Raw genomic sequence first — 17529 nt, 5'->3', positions numbered from 1 at the left:
AATAAATAAATAAATAAATAAATAAATAAAAAATCTAAAAACTGTTAGGTTTACACATTCACAACAACTAACGTGACACCCAAATAAATAAATAAAATGAATAAAATAAAAATGATAAAATAACCAACTAACCAACTAACTAACTAACTAACTAACTAACTAACTAACTAACTAACTAACTAACTAACTAAAAATAATAAAAATAAATACAAATCTAAGAACTGTCATTCACAACAACCAGCCTGCCTTCTCTTCTGCTAAATGATAAAATACTGAGTGTAACTGACCCTTTATGAACCAGACTCCCTGTGAACCTGTAATTCCACAGTTTGACCACATGATGGCGCCATTCCCTTTCACACTAAATCCCCCCAGCAGCAACACGTTCCCAGTGTTTGTTCAGTGGTTTAGTCCATGTGCTGCGTGGACTCCAGTTTCTGCTGACAGGCTGTTTAATGTATAATGTGCTGGTCTTTGGGTCTTATGGGGTCCAGGTGGTTTCGTGCAAAATGAGGAAACAACCACACCTGACAAACAGAACAAAGTGTCCCTCCTGATAGTTTCATTCAGCTGTTGCTGTATTATGAAACTTTGTTTTTATAATCTTGCACATTTACTTTAGGATCGTGCCTTTAAATTTAAATTAATCTTTTATTCTTAGTTTTTGATGATTCCTGTGCAGACTGCGGGTGGTCTCTGAAGTGAACTTTGTCTTGAGAAAGTCTGTCTCCTCTGGATTAAACAGCAGCACAGTAGCAGCTGAGGGATGTGTCCGCTGTGTGCAGCCCCGCCCTCAGCCTGTGGACCCAGCTGCACACAAACTGTCTGTCAGACTGAGAACCGACAAAACTTCACACACAAACAGAGAAGCAGCGCGTTTAACTCCGGAGACACTGAGAATAAAAGAAGAGTTTGGATTGTGTTGATATATGAGGTAAGATCTGCTGTTTTACACCTTTGTGTGTCTTTAATTTGGCGCGAGACACCTGACAGAAGTGCTGCTTTCCTTATTGTGAAAATATCACCTTTATTCTGATAGGACTGGTTTGACTCTAGTATGATTAAAAGTTATTATACAAGGAATAAAATGCTCGTAAAAGTATCCCAATTGACGAACATGAGTGATTATATGATCCGTTTTGAAGTTGATGTTCTGATTTATTGTGCTGACATTTAAGGTGATGTTGTTTCCGGTGAGGTTTTTTAAACGAACACGTGCTTTATCTCGTGTTTTATTGTGATTATCGCGTTGATTGAAGCTGTCTGAGAGGAGTCAGTCAGGTATCTGGGCTTGTCCCTGATAGCAGGAATGTTATCTGCTCTTGTGCAACCTGCATATTTGTCAGGCTGATAAATGACTTTTTGAGCATAAATCATCTCTGAGAACATGCCTCTTGGCGTTTAGAACTAGACCTGCAGCTTCTGCAAGTTCAAAGACAGTAAAAACAAACAGGTACATCCACTCTGACTTGGTATTGTTTTGTTGTAATATCACTAGAAGCAGTCCTGTCAGTGCAGGTTAATGAACTCTGCCCACTGATTTAATTCTTTTCAGTCTTTCTCCAGGCTGACTCACCTGCTCTGCAGCTTCTCAGCAGCCTGTCTGTCTTTAGGGGTTGTAGTAAAGAAAGAAAGGTGTGGTGTTGACAGGCTGCTGACTGAAACTGCTACTGTTAATGTTTTCTAGTGTGACTGCAGGTTAATATGCAGCAGTTGAACCTTTGATAAATAAACACCAGATTCCAGGAAAAAACACCAGGGTTGACTCAGTGAGACAACTTCTGTCTCTTCCACGTTTCAACACATTGCTGCACGAGATCTCTGTCCGCTATGATTCATGGCGTCTCGCAGGATGATGCATGATGTGTTCTGCAACAATTTTAAGGAGTCATATAAACAGTGGTAGTTCTCCTTCCCACTGCTGTGTGAGCAATCATTTCCTGTCTACTTTACATCTGTTAAAGCGACAGCAGCAGACAACAGAGCAGGGGCGCAGATGGGATTTTTGAACTGGGGGGGATGAAGCTGTCAGCAAATGATTTCAACTCAATAAGTTATTTTTGCACTCCATGCCTTAACCCAAGTATGTTTTATTGTAACAATTTTAAATTAACTGTAGTGTAAACATATTTAACATATTTACATAAATAAAAAGAAGTTTGTGCATGAAATTCCCAGTGCAGCCAAACAAATTTACTGACTTGAATCTGACTCAATGAAGGACCCAAAAACGTCTCTCCTCCTTTCATTACCCTGAACATACTGCAGTGTCCCGGGTCATGCTCTCCCGGAGAACATTTTTGTCCTAAAAGCCTAAATTTGGTGCCTCTCGCACATTCTAATGCCACTATTCCATCTTAATCATTGCATATTTTAATGAGTTATTGTAAAGGAGAATAAGAGTTCTTATATGTTTTATTTAAGGCATCATATTTTGACAGTCTTCTTGTAAATTCTGTGGTGGATTCTGCCAACACATCCATGTGCTCTTATTTTGAAAGCTATATGTGTTTGGTTTTAATTTGAAAGCGGGTCTAACACGTTCTTACCGTAACGCCTTATGGTGTGTTTAATCTACACTGAAGGTCTGAACTTGAAAGTTGCAACTTGGAGCTCGGAACAACGTCAAATTCTGACATTCGTGTAGACCTTGAACGCACCATTAGCCACCGAACTCTCTATGTGCTGCAATGTAAATAGTCTAACTAACGGAACATTAATCTTCTGTTTTACCGACGATGTTTGTCGCTGAAAGTGGGGGGGACTACGGTGGCCCTGAAGTGCAAATCACAACGGCAAATCATAAAACACAACAACAAATCAAAAAAACACAACAGCAAATCATAAAACACAACAACAAAACACTAACACAACAAAAAAATAAATAAACACAACAACAAAACAGAAAACACGACAAAACAGAAAACACGACAAATCAAAAAACACAACAACAAAACAGAAAACACGACAAATCAAAAAACACAACAACAAAACAGAAAACACAACAACGAATCAAAAAACACAACAACAAAACGTGTTTCTTGATTTGCTGTTGTGTTTTCTGATTTGCCGTTGTGATTTGTACTTCAGGGCCACTGTAGGGGACGGATCAGGATCACTATGAATCCTGGGGGACATATCCCCCTGTCCCTAGTTCCATCTGCACACATGCACCAAACAGTGAAACATGTGAAAAATAATCATAAAAATAGCATCTGGCCCAGACACCGATGCTCCATGTGATTTATCCTCCTGATCATTAACCTCTTTGTGTTTAACTATTCAACAGCAGCCACATTATCCCCCCTTTGCTGGAGTTTCCCTCTTTTTTTGAGCCATTCATGCTGTTATATAAATATATGAAAAGACACAATAAACAGTGTATTTCTCAATAAGATAAGTAGATGCTTTATCAAACAGTCTTTGCCAGAATAGCTGCGAGGCTTATGATGTGAGCATGCTGGATGATTACAGGTTTAACTCTGAATTATGTTCTCCTCCTTTCAACAAATGCTGTCAGAGCTGAGAGAACATTCAGGCTGTTTATTAGAGCTGTATGAACAAATGTGACTAATGTCCCAGACTTCACTGTAACACAGTGAGAAACCTGTGTAGCAAACAGATTTACATACAAACTTCCACATTTTTTGAACTGCCCTTTGACTGTTTGGCAACACGTCTGAAAAAAAAAAGGCTCTTAGCTCGACAGGCTCCGACACAGCAGCTTACAACTGTGAGTTCTTGTGCCAGCCTTTCATTTTTAGTTTGTAATTAGCAGCTTTACTGGCGTTTGACTTAACAACAGTGTGTGGAGGTAAAAACGGCAGTACAGAAAGCAGCACAGGTCCCTCAAATCATGCAGGCAGCAGTGGGGGAAGAAGTGTTCAGGTCCTTTATTTAGGTCAGTTACTTCTGAATTACTCCATTACAAGTTAAAGTGCTGCATTCAAAACTTACTGAAGTAAATGTACAAAAGTATCGGCATCAAAATGTACCTAAAGTAACGACAATATGCAGAATGGACCCACTCAGACTGTTTTATATGTTCCAAATATATTATTGGATTGAAATTATGATGCATTTATGTAAGCAGTGTTTAATTTAATCAAGATAGGGATCATTTTAACTACTAAATATACTGTTATGAAGTTTAGTAATAAAAAAAACAAAACAAGTCGAATCAATTTAAATGTTTTTTTTAATGTTAAATCTCGACCTGAAAAGAAACTCAAGCTGTCGGCTAAATTTAGTGGAGTAAAAAGTACAATATTTGCCTCTAAAATGTAGTGGAATAGAAGTAAAAAGTTACATAAAATGGAAATACTCAAGTAAAGTACAAATACTGTAAAATTGTACTTAAGTACAGTAGTTGAGTAAATGTACTTCCACCACTGGTAGTATCTTTATGTCACTTACCAACTTTTATCCTCAACTACTAACTTACTTGACTGTGTTTTTTGACAGGCGAGGACTTGCATCAGCATCAAAATGTACTTAAAGTAACGAAAATATGCAGAATGGTTCCACTCAGATTGTTTTACATATTCCAAATATATTATTGTATTACTAGTTTTGATGCATTTATGTAAGCAACATTTAAATTTTCTCTAGCTAGTCTAATCACTTTAAATTGATCATGTTTTTCATGTTAAATCTCGACCTGAAAAGTAACTCAAGCTAACAGGTACAGTGTAAGGATATAATTAACACTAACGCATGTGAATAATATTTATATTCTTAGTGTCTCAAATTTGTGAAGAAGGAATGCTGTAGTTAAATAATTACACAATTAAATGGTTAAATCAATGACTGAAAGCCTGAATGAATGAATAAATGAATCAGTAACTACATCAGATAATGTGAGGACGTCAAGCTGTGGATGAAAACAATGTAACTGTGTTTCATGCAGCCCGATGAAGTGCCTGTGAGGAAGCTGGTGCACATTATTGCCAGGGGAGGTATCGTAAACTTTCTCCTTCCGCTCTGCAATATGTTTCCTTCCTCGTTCCACAGCATAGAAACGTACTTGCGTCCAGGAATCGGCCACACAAAAGAGAGATAGGAACTCTCAGAGATAGGTGGGGCACATTGTTCCCTGTTTGTCCTTAAATGGCTGTATCAAAAAAGACAAAAACAACATGATTTCCGCTTTCTTCACACATGCATATCACAACTACACTGCAAAAAAAAGAAAATTTGGGTGAACTCAAAATTTCAAGGCAACAAACTTCGATAAAATTTTAAGTTGGACAATTAAACTAAATATTTTAAGTTTTGTTTTTGAGTTTGCTCAACTCTGAATTCAGATTTTTGTCAACTCAACTGTAAGTTGTACTAACTTATAATTTTACATTGTAATAACTTTTAATCCTTACTTCTGCTAACTTCTGCAATGTGCTGAATTGGCACGATTGTAACGCTGCTATGAAATGTCAGCTAATGTTGCGACCACAATTTTGAGTTAGCATTGATACGCTAATGGCTACTCTTGTAGCTGCAACAAGCAGCGCCGCTAGCATCACTTAGCCGCTAGCGTCACTTAGCCGCTAGCGTCACTTAGCCGCTAGCGTCACTTAGCCGCTAGCATCAGTTTTGCTAATGACCGAATTTCACCGCTTTCCCGCATTTCACAACAAAGAAATAAGAGTTAGCAGAACTATTGTCCCTTGTTGTGAACCCCAACTTAAAGATATAAGTAACAACAACTCACAAACTTGTTTTTGAGCAGACAACTGGCTTTCTTTGTTGTGCTAACGTACATTATTGCCCTAAATGTCAGTAATTTATATTTCCAAGTTTTACCAACTTAAATCACTGTTTTAGGCCAAAAAAAATTGACTTTTTTGCAGTGTAAACCATAAAGATGGAGCCAGTGAAGGAGACTGTAGTAAATACACCCCGGGACATCATTAACCCGTTCCATCTGGTCAGGGACAGGAGCCTGCTGAACAGGGTTATAAAGGTACACTTTAAAATCACAGAGGTGGATTTTTAGAGAGAGCTTTGATCTGGACAGGAAACCAGACACACTCCACAGGAAGAGTTTGGATGGGAGTCGTCTCAGAGACTCTCACGCACTTTGTCACAGCACTCTGAGCTTTTTTTCCCCAATGTTAAATAAGGTATCTCTTTCTCAGTGCATCACAGGGATTCAAGGATAGCTTGGAGACGTTTGAGTGTGAGGTTGTATGAGGCACTTATCCACAGTCGCTGTGTTATCTACAGTCGATGGCGGTTTGGAGAGGCAGGCAGGAGCTGAGCAACATACTGCTGTGGTTTTGGCTGCAGCAAAATGTATTTTAGCCACCTGAAAAAACACGTTATGTACGCTATGTTTTGAATACCTCGCCTTGTTGTCAGACAGCGTTTTCTGACAGTATACTGAGGCTGTTCTCTAAGCCACCAGACTCCTGTGGCAGAAACAGTAACTTTACCTTGCAGAAAACGGGAGTTGCTGGTTCACCACTGCCTTAATTGGTTAGTTGAGTGTGCTTGAAGAAGCACACTATATACCAGGGATGAGCAACTGGAGGCCCGGGGGCCGCAAATGGCCCGCACCTCACTTGAAGTGGCCCTCAGTACAACTACATGCATTTGAGCACAAAATCTTAAAAGTGCAGTGTAAAAATGCACAAAATTACTTCTTGCAATTAATGTTGGTCTGCTGTTCTTGCACTGAAAAAACAGTAAGTGGTTATTTTTTATTTGCTTCAAACCTTATGTAATCCTATTTATACTGTTAAACATGCATTTGAGCATGAAATATGTTAAGTTACTGCACTGTAAACGTATTTAAAATTGCAGTTTCATCATATCTGGTTAAGTGCACGGTCCTATATGTGGCCCTGTGGTAGTGTCCATGAAAAACTGTGGCCCCCTGCAGCATTTAAGTTGCCCATCCCTGTTATATAGTATTTACCGAGCTTATTCTTATTCTTCAGTTTCTTCTGTGTTTGTTTCAATCGACTACTCCTCCCAGAGTTTTGGTCCCACATACACTAAAAGGTATCAAATCGACCGACTCGGCCATTACAAGTGTGCTTTGACTTTTTTAAGGGTTTCGGCAAACGTTTTTTAAATAAAAATAGCTGATAAGAGTTTAATTTAAGTGCGGATATCTAGACATTTTCCATGGTTTTCTTGATACCAAACCAACATCATTATCAATATAGCCATGGAAAATGTCTAGATATCAGCTCTTAAATTAAACAATTTTGAGCTGTTTTTGTTGCTATCATTGTATTTGTCCAAACAAATGTACCTTTAGTTGTTAAATGGACAAGAAATTGAAGAAAACAAGGGTGGTCTAATAATTTTTTCCATGACTGTAGATAACGGCTTCAGTTCCCTGTCAGCAAAATTCTGCAGCGAGTCTCCAGCGTCCAATGTTTAGTTTAGTGAGAAGCCCTGCTCTGTGTTTCTACCTGGCTCTGCTAGAGTTTATCGACAGGGAACCCAGAACTCTTGATTGTTATTGATTTGAACTTTGAACATATTTGTTTTTTTATCTGAGTCTATCCTTGTTTACCTGCTCTCTTGTTTACAAGGTCTCATCTTGCCCTGTTGATGTCTTTTCACGTCATGTGCTGTTTTCTTCTGAAACATGACTCTCGTCTATTCTGGGCCTGGCTATCAGGATTGTTGGCTTACAGAATCTGCTATTCCTGCCAGCCAGTAATGCTGCTGCTGTCTAAACCTTCACTGGGCTCCCTGGTGACACGGATGGATGAAAGATGCTGATCTCTGATCCTCAGTGTCAGTCAGCAGCTTGTCTTCACCTCCTGGTTTATATTTATCATTTTTGATGCATAGAAGTACATATAGTAGGTGATATTCTGGTCAAAACAATAACAATAGACAGAGTTTGGTGACGTCTTTACCACTTCTCCTGGTTAGGATTCCTTCAGTGTTCATTGTTGATGCATTGGAGGTTTGTTGCTGTAAAATTGTTTATAGAAATGACAGTAAAACACTGTCAAATTACATGAAAAACGGTATAAATTTCAATATTGCATATCATCATAGAAGATACTTTTAATTACCGTAAAACCAGGAATAGTACAAAACTTTAAAAAACTTTTGAAAACACACAGTTTTACTGTAAACATTTTTTTTTTTTATGTTAAATGAATGGAGAAATAGCATATTGTCACAAGGACACAATTACCCTAAAAATAAAGGAACTTTTCAGTCTAAATTTTGCTGATATTCACATTTATATTTACAGTAGAAACCCCACTTACTGTCATTTTTACGGTTCAGCAATTAAATATATATTTTTTTACAGTGTGGGAACTGAATTATCCCCAGAGGTCTCCTCCTCTCCAAAACAAATGAACCAGCTGATTAAACCCAGTTAAAAACAATAAAAAAGACCTGTTAAAAAATTCTAACAGAAGAGTTTCTCTGCCACTGTTCAGGACATTTTGGAGCTGCTGCCAATATTTGCTCAACTTGTTTCTCTGACAACTGAAGATCGACTTCCGACAACTAAAATCCTTTATCTGGTTAAAATATATAGTTTAAAACAACCATGACCTCAAAAGTGATCATAAAAATGTGGCTTAAAATTGGAGAAAAAGTACATTTCTGACAGCTTTTGGCAGACAAACACAATATTATAATTATATATATTGTATTATAATTATAAAATTATGGATTTCTCTGGGTTTGTTGGAAACATTTGGGATAATGTAGATGCACTCAACAAAATATAAAACATAGATCTCGTCAGTTTATGGCATTTTAATGCAGATAAGTTCCATATTAAACCTCATGAAATGTTCTAAATTGCTGTGTGAATCTGTTTTCTTTGGCCTTTTCTGATAAATTTAGAACATTGCACACGCTCGGTGTAAATTATACCAAATTCAGCAGACTAATTAAGTGCAACACATGAGAATGTGTCGTTAGGGTCAGAATAATTGTTCAAGTGAATTGTTTTTGTCAGTAGCTGGGCAGGCGGTGGTCTGTGCTCAGCGTGTCCAGATAAATCATTCTCCAGAGGAGCCATGTGGAGAGAAACACCTCCAGACCAGACGGGTCTGCAGCCTGCAGCTCCACCAGCCTGCTCCTTTATTCCAACAATATATTCATTGAGTTTTGTTTTACAAAATTGACACATAGGTCACAAGAAAAATACAAAACAAGCAAACATACAAGAACATGGCGGCCAAAGGTAGCATAGTTTAAGAACAGGAGTCCTTGAGGATCCGTTCAAAAAAGAGTACATGAGTATAGAGCAAATGAACATTAGTATAAATATGCAGAGGGTAAAGTTATTTTGCGTTTATAAATGAGCCAGATTATTGTTCCTAACCCTGTGATGCACAATATTGACTCCTCTTCTAAAGCACAATATGGGTCAAAAATGACCCGCATTCATTGCCCATAAAATTCATGCCAGCTTTTGATATCAACTAATTTTATGATTGAATATTCCAAGTATTCTTTATATATCTTGTTTTTGATCCAAACAGATCATTATTTCCATTTTGCTTCTCATACTTTATGAAGAAAAAAATGTTTTTGTATTATTACATAGCTAAGTACTTGGTCAAGTAGCTTGCCAAGCTAACTACTTAGCCAAGAAGTTAGCTAAGTAGTTAGCTTAGCAAGTTACTTAGCTAAATACTTAGCCAAGAAGTTAGCTAAGTAGTTAGCTTAACAAGCTACTTAGCTAAAAAAAAAAAATGGATATGGGTAATTTTTGCTATTTTTACTTTTTTGGTGATTTTGTGTCTTTTCTAAAATAATTTTGTGTCTTTTTAAACATAATTTTGTGTCTTTTTAGAAATAATTTTGTGTCTTTTTTAATAATTTTGTCTTTAAAAAAATAATTTTGTCTTTTTTGGTAAATCTGTGTGTTTTTGGTAATTTTTTGTCTTTTTTTTGGGATATTTTGTGTCTTTTTTAAATTATTTTGTCTCTTTTTTTAAATAATTTTGTGTCTTTTTTTGGTCATTTTGTTTCTTTTTAAAGCAATTTAGTGTTTTTTCAGTCATTTTGTGTCTTTTTTTAGTAATTGTGTGCCTTTTTTTGGTCATTTTGATACTGCCTCCAGCGGCCCCCAGGTAATTTGAGTTTGAGACCACTGGTATAGACCAAGTAAAAAAGGTTCCCTAATCTCCTGAACTAATACACGAACCTCTTCCCAAAACTCTTTGATTCTCGGGCACAGCCAAAAGCAGTGAAAGAGTGTACCTTTATCTTCACCACATCTAGTGCATGAATCAGGTATGTTACTGTCTAATTTGTTTAATTTTACTGGTGTAATATACACTCTCATTAACCAATTAAACTGTAAAAGTTCTAGGCGTGTACTACCTGACTGGGTTTGGGCCACAAGCCTGCTCCTGTTTGTGTAAATTAAGGGTTTTCTGACTGACGTTTGCTGCATTCTGCCAGTGTTTCTACCTTTTGCTCGTGACAGATCTTCTTTTGTTTTGGCACCGCCGCCCGAACACGCAGCCAGATTTCAGAGAGCTGAGATAATGGTGTGGAGCTCCGGGGGCCTGGTGGAGGGCAGAGCCGGAGGGCTACAGTCCACATGAGTGCTCTGTTTTCTGAGGCACGCTGCCTGCTTATCGGCCTGCAGAGGGTTCCTTCCTGGTTTTCTTCAGTCCAGCCTGTAATTACTGCTGCTGGCTGACCACACTACAGTATGTGCATTTCCCAGCACTCCCAATGTTTTCCTTGTGTTGTCAGCTTCCTATTGTGCTCTGATAGCCTGAAGCTCTGTGCTCTGGAAAAAAACACATGAAGACATTATGTCACTGCTCTGATTCAATGTCTTTATCATTGTCGGTCACTATATTTCAACCAGTGGTGGGAAGTAGCTAAGTACATTTACTCAAGTACTGAATTGGTATAAGAAAAAGAAAAAAATTAACTATATCGATATGTGCAATATGGCCTAATATGTATGTATCGATATGTTTGTTGTTATGTCGATATAACAACAAAAATATGTCATAAGAGTTTAATTTAAGAGCTGATATCTTGACATTTTCCATGGTTTTCTTCATAATAACCAAAATCGTTATCAAGAAAACCATAGAAAAGATCTGTCTAGATATCAGCTCTTAAATTAAACTCTTATGAGATATTTTAGTTGTACCAGGCATTAAAATGAACAAGAAATAGAAGAAAACAAGGGTGGTCTAATCATTTTTCCATGACTGTAAAACAATCTAATTGGGTCCATTCTGCATAACAAGTACTTTTACTTTTGATACTTTAAGTACATTTTGATGCTGATACTTTTGTACTTTTACGTCAGTAAGTTTTGAATGCAGGACTTTTACTTGTAGTGGAGTAATTTCACAGTGTGGTATTTTTTTTGTTGTACTTTTACTGAAGTAGCTCTGGCAAACACATGGTCACCTTTGGGTGGTCTTAAAATATACATATGCACTAAACTAATCATTTTGGGTTTACGAATTGCAACAATCTAAAGTTATTTACTGACAGCAAATCCAACCAAACAGCCCAATCCAACCATGAATTGACAGTACTGCCTTTTTATAGTATCCAAAGCCTGAGATCTTATTCGTCTGACTCATGAGCCTCCATTGTGTTATAAAACAAACAAGGACACTGTAGTTTATTTTGAGTTTGTTCTACGGTGTTTATCCTGTGTTGTAAATACTCACAAGGTCACCCAATGTATATTAATCCACTGCTAAGTATACTGCCCTACAAAGTCTAACTGCAGTAACTACATGTTTGGTCGAAACTGAGTTATAACTAAAAATGAACTCCTTGATGTCTGTTTTATCTTGTGATAAAGTTTTAGATTTCAATTTTGCTTTATTTCAGAGAAATAATGATGATAATTGCACTTTCCACAGTCTGCTTTGGATATATATACTAATTTAAACATAAAAATAATAGAAATTATAAGTTTATTTGAAAGGGAAATCATTATCTAGATAGTGATGAAGTAAAAATCTTTGAATAGAGCTGTTAAACACTTTTAAATACACTGATAACAAAATCAATTTGAAAATGTTTTTTCACTGAAAACAAAATATAAAAGCTGAAAGAAGACAACAACATTGTTTTAACTGCACTCTGTTTATCATCACTATTAGAACCTTTTACAGTACACAACAGTTACACAACAGTGAGTGCAGTAACTACATTTTTGGGGTCAAAGGTCAAATAAATCATGATTTTTGTGCATAAAAATTACATCATCAATACATGTAGAAATAAGTGTCATATCACTTACCTACCTATAACCCATTTGTCTGGCCTAGTTACTGCAGTTAGACTTTGTAAGGCAGTATAGTCCCAACAACTATACTTCAGCTTTAAAAAAGATGACCCATTTTAAAGTTTTTAGTCTTCAGTAAATGAAGTGGCAGGGGCGGAAACCTTTAAAGTAACAACTTGGTTTTCTTGGGATTTGTTGAAAAATCCTGCTGTCTTTATGAGAACTGAAAATCACCTGGTGTCTACTTGTCTGGTTATCTGACTACTGATGGTGAATTACATTATAAAATTACAGTATAAAAAACATGATGTTTAATATCATAAGAGAAAGTGGGTGTGTGCATGTTTGCAGGAATGTGTGTGTGTGTGCGTGTGTGTAAAAGTGCGACTGTTCATGTTTTTATATTTGTTCTTTCATTATGTCGTCCAGGTGTAACAGGTACATTTTTCACATTCCTGACATTCCTCGTCTATCACACTGGAAGCTGATATCTAGCATGTCTCTCAGACACACAGCCCTGCTTTTATTTCTATACGCTCCATCCATCCTATAGACACGTACTGTATTACACAGTACAGACACTTTGTCTAGTACACTACAAATCCATAGCATGTGTTAACCAGTTAGTATTCAGGGTCCTTTTGACCCAGTGGATGTTTAGGGGGAGACAGCAGGTCAACAATAAATAACACATAGAAGTGGTGACATCATCTGGAAGCTGTGAACCTGAAGATTAATTTGAGATGAAGCTCAAAAATATCTAATAAAAAATGGCTTAATTAATTAATTATTTATTTATTGAAACCTATTATGGTGTATAAAGGGTCATAACATTAATATTATGCTATCTGAAGTCCATTTCTATGTTCAACTATGTCCCTTAAGTTTGTTATACACTGTAAAAAATTTAATTTAGGTAAACTTTCTTTACTTATGGTCCATTCAAGGACTGTCGGAAAGGTTAAATTTCCATGATAAATGTTGGTCCAGATGACTCAGGCTTAAAACTTTTTTAACAGGATCTAGTTATTCGAAACGGTTTATCTTTGAAGACATTTTTGTTGATAAATGTAGAAAAAAAGTGATTTTGACAGAAATCTCACAATTTTAAGCTTAGTTTTGGTTACTTTTTCTAAGTGAAACTTTTGTAACCTATGATCTATTCAAGGACTGTTGGAAAGGTTAAATTTCCATGATAATGACTGTTTTTACAGTTTCTTTCTACGATAAACGTTGGTTCAGATGATTCAGGCTTAAAACTTTTCAACAGGATCTAGATACACGAAACGGTTTATTTTTTGGCAACATTTTAATTGAGAAATGTAGAAAAAATGGATTTTGAAATGTCACAATGTTAAGCTTTCTTTTGGTTACTTTTTCTAACAGAAACTTTCTTTGTCTGGTCGGAAAGTTCAAATTTCCACGATTATGACTGTTTTTACTGTTTCTTTCTACGATAAACGTTGGTTTGGATGATTCAGGCTTAAAACTTTTTAAGCAGATTTTCTGAAACATCTTTGGAGTGAATGAATGGGATATTCACTTTAAAAACGACTGTATCATGGCAGGTGTGTTGCTCAGGACCCAACAAAGCGCAATGTTGTTTGGACGAGCAATTCTCGAGAAAGCTGTAAAGTTATACATAAAGTGTAGGAAATAGAAGGGCTTAAACTGCTAAATAAAAGTAGCAAACCACACACAGTACATCACAGGATCCATTCCTCTCTGCTGACAGAGAAATGAATCACTGCCCTTCACTTTCTCAGCGAGCTGCAGTTGGTTTCACTCAATCAAATAATTTTCCAAACAGACAGGAGACTTAAAACCTGCTCGCTATTAAACTCTCTGATCCTCTTAAGCGTTATATGGTTCGGTTGGGATGTATGGTGTGTGTGTGTGTGTATTCTTTCCGCTTCGTCTGTCATTAGTCGTATTTTTACAGCCTTTCTGTGGGTTTGTTCTGTCTGCCCACAAGTGACTTTCCATGCTGTCAGCCTGAGATGGTGAAGTCATTGGACTCTGTCTGAAACAATGCAGTTTGAGTGTTGAGCTCCGACTTGGCGATGAAGACAGTAAATGGTACCTTTTCATTAGTCCTCGCAGACTCGTGCAACACATGGTTCCAATAGTTGTGCACCTTTTTTACCACTTTGCTCGGACTGAAAGCAGAAGTTCAGTCAACATGTATTTTATTTGAACTTTCCACCAAACGGCTCAATAGATCCTGAACGCTGGCCAAGAGTTTAGAATAAAGTGATGTTAACATAAAGTTATTATTATTGGCTGTTGTTGTCAAAAGACAGACACAAACAGAGGTTATACAAAAGTTGGCTTTTGTACAGTACATTTTGTCCTTTTTTTGGCAGAAATACATATCACTTCCTCAAACAAACTTGTTTTTTGGGGCATTTTCACGCTTTTTTAAATAGTGACAGATAGAATTGAAGGGGAAGTCATGCATCAAAAGGCCCTTTCGAGCCGCAACATTTACAGCTATGTAAAAAATCAACAAAAGCAGAGTTAGATCTGTGCTGCTGCTTGCATCTCAAGGTTATAGACTATAAGTTGGAGGTTAGCATCACCAATCAACACCAAGAAAATTAATGTTCAGTCTGCTGCTTGAGAGATTTTTAATTAGAGGGTCAGTCAATCCAAATAACATGAAAATAAAAATAGTAATGAAAAAAAAATTTCCCACTTACTGCTACAGTATATATAACCATGCAACTTCTGCTACAGGCGTAATACAGTAGAAGTGAATGCAATTTAGTTTAATCAGACCTCGCTGTGAATGAGAGTTTTTAAATACCTTTGGGACCCATATTTCACTTTTTTTTCTCGAACATGGTAATACTGATCTCTGTAACGCCTTCAGAAGTAGTCACAGAGGCGTAAAATTGGTGGGACTGTTGGAAGCGGGACCACTATAAATAAGCCAACCCGGCAAGGTGGAATATGTGGCGTTGCGTGTTGCGTCTAACCACGTATTATTTGTGCAACAAACATAAGAAAGCAAGTGGGCTGCATCAACAGAAGATTGAAGACGGCTAACTGGAGAGACACAGACTTACAGAGCTCCTTACACTACGTGCCGAAGAAGAAATAAGGCGAGAAACAACACGACGTGCAGTTCTTCCGCCATCATTTTTTTAAAATTACCTGCCGCCGCTTGTTGCTTATTGTACGTGTAGCCCTTCTGCTCTGTTACACGTCATTATCATCTCCTACCACCTCGTTGCGCAACGCTGGACAGCACTATCGTCCCAAATATCACTTTACCTTGGTTGGATCACTATAAACGCCCTAAGGAGAAAAGTCGGCACAGATCTTTACGGCAATATCAGAACAGTATCAGAACCCAAATCTGCTGTGACGAGGACTCAGCCGTATTGGTACGTTCTCTACCAGCGATCCACTGGGACGCCAGAGAACAAACTTATTTTAATCTGTCAGAAGAAATGACTCCTCAGAGGCTTTATGGAAGTTATTATATAGGCCCCAAACACACCACATACCACATGCTAGAATACACAGCAATTTTCCCATCACAGTCTGCTGCCATGCATGGAAGATTAAAGCACCTGCATCATATATCAAGCCTGTCTCAGTCATCGCTCCTCACTCATTGACAATCACACAGTAAATTCCCCCAAAAACTATAGAGGTGGTCCTGTGACTGGCCGGTTGAGTGTTGGCCTGGTGCTGATGGAGCAGTTCAGGGCTCGTCTACGCACGTGGCAGAGGAATGTCAGCGCTCTGAGGTTCAGGCTGTGAAAGGGTCCACAGTATCAGGACAGAGGGGCTTAATAAAGCTAGAGAGGTGCTCAGGATCACCTGGGTGAACAGTGTTTCTACGGGCTGTTTGGTGTTTCTTTCTCTGACTGAATCTTTCCCTGGAAACAGGATGCAAACATGCAGCCAAACAGGATATTATTGTGCAAATGAATATGCTAATTTTAGCACGGGGACACTGTTGCTGTAGGAGCAACATTCAAAACTCACCACATTCAAATCATAATCAAAAATGTTGTGTCCCAGGACTGAATGGTCATGGATAATATAGCGACTAACTTTTGCATTCGTTGGCGTGTTGCCCCCGGTTACAGCTCTCCATCAACAGTTTCATCTGCAGAGTTTCTGTATCTTACAATGTGTGAGAGAGACACAGTTTTACCAGAAAGAAAATAACATAATAACAACAGCAATAATACAATTTATATATTCCATATACATATTGAAATAAAATAAAGACATGCCAGGAAAACCCCAAAAACCCTCATGGGGCTTGAATAGTGGGATTCCCTAATATAACATAAAAATAAAAAAGAACAAGGAACATAGAATTATACAACTAGAAAAACAAAACAAAGGCACAACAAAGCAATGAAACAAGAATTATAATGGGTTATTGAAATAGTATTAGGTTTTTTAAAGATTTTTAAAATTGTTTATCAGAAAGGTTGACTAAGTAAGGAGGAAGTGAGAGGAAGTGAGTTCCATATCCTGGATCCTCTTTATGTAATGCTGGTTAGTGATTTGGGAGGCCGAAGTTGTAAAGCTTTTCTTGTAGGATAATTGTGAAGCTGATTATTGGTTATGAAGAGATTACTAAAAACAGGAGGAAGTGTTTTGTTTCATGAACCAAATACAAATTGTGCAATTTGGAAGCTGTTGATTTGATAAATGTTTAGAATGCCAAGTTTGCGAAACAAAACTAGAAAAGATGACTTCTTAGAGCTGCTCACTTCATAAGCAACCATTTAAACTCTTACTTGTCATGCATACAGTTTTCTTTTTTAACAAAATAAGGAATGGATCATTTTAAATGCAAGTTAAGAAGTTGCAGTGGCAAGAGAAAGCATGTGAACCCTGAGGAATGACCTAGTTTTCTGCAGTAATTGGTCATAAAAGTTGATCTGATCTACGTCAAAGTACAGACAAACAAAATGTGTCTGTCCTAGAAACTGTCATAATCCTTCATATCATTATTGAAGACATCCATTAAACAGTCACAATGCTGCTGGAGAAGTAAGTGAATCCTTTAGCTAAGGACTCCAACAAGAGCTGATTGGAGTCAGGAGTTAGTTAACCTGGAGTGAGAAGTTTCAGTCAGGTGTAGAGCTACTACTGTTTTTTTTCCTGGAGGCTGTTGCGGGCTGACTTTTAGGAGTTACTGGTATCATATATAAATCTATATGAAACTAGAAGATCTCAGGAATCTATCGGCACCATGTGCGTCAGGATTTCTTGTTGGGAAGTTGTCAAAATAACACTGCAAAGTTAGTTTTTTTTTTTAATGTTTCATTAAA

General features: G+C 37.3%; 1 protein-coding gene across 1 annotated transcript in view; it reads left to right on the top strand.

Annotated features, from left to right (window-relative positions):
- The first annotated feature begins 665 nt into the window (after positions 1-665).
- mical2a (microtubule associated monooxygenase, calponin and LIM domain containing 2a) overlaps positions 666-17529 on the top strand; it is a 63331-nt gene continuing 46467 nt past the window's right edge. The window contains exon 1 of the mRNA XM_059356495.1: positions 666-934. The gene's annotated coding sequence lies outside the window, so the exon portion shown is untranslated. The remainder of the gene's footprint in view (positions 935-17529) is intronic.

This window comes from Centropristis striata, chromosome 2 (assembly GCF_030273125.1).
Source record: "Centropristis striata isolate RG_2023a ecotype Rhode Island chromosome 2, C.striata_1.0, whole genome shotgun sequence".
Lineage (NCBI taxonomy): Eukaryota > Metazoa > Chordata > Actinopteri > Perciformes > Serranidae > Centropristis > Centropristis striata.
The sequence above is the reverse complement of the archived record's forward strand: the minus strand, read 5'-3'. Positions and strand labels throughout refer to the sequence as shown.